Raw genomic sequence first — 2500 nt, 5'->3', positions numbered from 1 at the left:
CTCACAATTTCTTTTATTTATTTTTTTTATTATTTTATTTGCTCCCTCCCATCTTATTTATATGGAGGTCGACCAGTTGTCTCTGGATTTTTTTTTTTTAAATGCAGATTGATTCATTGATTCATTGATTGATTATTCTTTTGATTTTGTGGGTGGGGTGGCGTGGAGTGACGTGGTCTTTGATCCGGTGTCCTGGACCATTTCTTTGTTTGTTTGTTTGTTTGTTTGTTTAGATCCCCATGATTGTTTGTTTGTTATCTGTCTTATTCGTTTATTCATTCATTTTGGGTACCAACGTGCATGTACACCTTTATACCAGAAGAGGGCATCAGATCCTAGGGAATTGAAGTCATGAACTCCTTTGTCTTGTTTCCTTCCTTCCTTCCTTCCTTCCTTCCTTCCTTCCTTCTTTCTTTCTTTCTTTCTAAGTGTATGTATGTATGTATGTATGTATGTATGTATGTATGTAGTTGGTTTGTTTGTTTGTTTCTGTCTTTCTTTCTTCGAGAAGGGTTCTCCTCTAACACTAACCCTGTGGTTTGGTTGGGTTTGGTTGGGTTGGGTTGGGTTGGGTTGCGTCGGTCGGTCGGTTGGTTGGTTGGTTGGTTGGTTGGTTTTTATAAGAATTGTTTCTGAATGTTAGAAATTCAGATCGATTTTCTTACTTTGGGGTTGTTTGTTTCCTACGATGGGTGGGGCCAGATGAATTATGAGAAGGGATGAGGTGACACCATGCCAGCTCTGTTTCTGAATCGATCCATCCATCCATCCATCCATCCATGGTGGTGGTGGTGGTGGTGGTGGTGGATGCCTTTCTTTCTTTCTTTCTTTCTTTCTTTCTTTCTTTCTTTCTTTCTTTCTCTCTCTCTCTCTCTCTCTCCTCTCTCTCTCTCTCTCCTCACTTCTCCCTTCTTCTCTCTCTCTCCTCTCTCTCTTCTCTCTCTTCTCTCTCTCTCTCTTCTCCTCTCTCTCTCTCTCTCTTCTCTCTCTCTCCTCTCTCTCTCTCTCTCTCTCTCTCTCTCTCTCTCTCTCTCTCGCTCGCTCTCTCTCTCGCTCGCTCGCTCGCTCACTCGCTCGCTTGCTATTCTTCTGTCGTAATTAATTTTGGTTTCTTGAAGACAGGGCTTTTCTAGTCCTGAACCCGTGCATAGCTTATTTATAAATTCTTTTATGATTCACATTTTTTCTTCTTCTTCATTTTTCCTTGTTCTCTAGCCCTGCCTGGCTATCCTGGAAACATATCTGGCTCTGAAGAACCGGCTGGCCTCCAAATCACTCGTGCTGGGGTTAAAAGGTGAGTGTTGGCAGACCCTGCTGCAAAGCAGCCTGACATTCTGTTTGATGTCCATTCTTTGTTTGTGTCCTTCAGTGCTGGTAGGACAGACAGATGAACGCAGGCACACACACACACACGCACAGAGGGTGGTAGGATTGTGGTGAGAAATTTCCACTGGCCTGGTGAGCCAGTGGGAATAAGGCTGGAAAGGAGGACTGACTATTACTAAACTATTATATTCCACATAAAACTGTTCAAATACAGCAATTCATTCATTCATTCATTCATTCATTCATTCATTCATTTTCTTTTCTTGTGTTTGATTTCATCTATCAGAGATCCGCCTGCCCCTGGGACTGACTATATATGCCAGCCAGCCAGCCAGCCAGCCCATCAACGACATGCAAATGAAGAGGAAGAAACTTTATCACCCCAACCTAAGAAAGAAGACTCCTGCTTCAATCGGGGGATACAGATCCTAAGATGCTGTGTCGAGTCTGACGGGGGGGGGGGGAGGGGGGGAGGGATCAGGATTTCTGCCGATAGCAAGCATTTCATTAAGAGATGATCCCACCTTAGGTTATAGTTGCACCTAGAATTCAATGGGAGTGGAATATGAACTGTGCGAGTGGTGTTGGACCCAGAAGTGAAGTACAACTTCCGGGAGATGCACCCACCCCACAGAGTCACTCACAGGATACAAGTTCGATGCAAAAGCAAAAGGACGTTATTCCAACGCCTTGGGGGTTGTTGCCTGGGAAGAGAACCACCCCGAGTTTCCAAAGCAGTCAGATTTTTTTTTTAAAGAGATTTATTTATTTATTTATTTATTTATTTAATTATTTATCATGTATGCAGTGCGTGCCAGAGGAGGACACCAGATCACATTACACATGGTTGTGAGTCACCATGTGGTTGCTGGGAATTGAACTCAGAACCTCTGGAAGAACAGCCAGTGCTCTTAACCCCTGAACCATATCTCCAGCCCCAAAGCAGGCAGTTTTTATGTCCTTTTGGTCACTAGGCAGGAGTACGACAACATATTGATTGGCTATAACATACATACATACATACATACATACATACATACATACATACATACATGGGTCATTTACTTACTGATTGGCTGGACGACTTTGGAAATTTATTTTGTGTTTTACACCTGCAAGTCCATAGGACAGCTAGGTTTTTTGTTTGTTTGTTTTTTGTTTTGTTTTGTTTTGT

Source organism: Cricetulus griseus, unplaced genomic scaffold (genome assembly GCF_003668045.3).
Source record: "Cricetulus griseus strain 17A/GY unplaced genomic scaffold, alternate assembly CriGri-PICRH-1.0 unplaced_scaffold_224, whole genome shotgun sequence".
Taxonomy (NCBI): domain Eukaryota; kingdom Metazoa; phylum Chordata; class Mammalia; order Rodentia; family Cricetidae; genus Cricetulus; species Cricetulus griseus.
Note: the sequence above shows the minus strand (reverse complement) of the source record.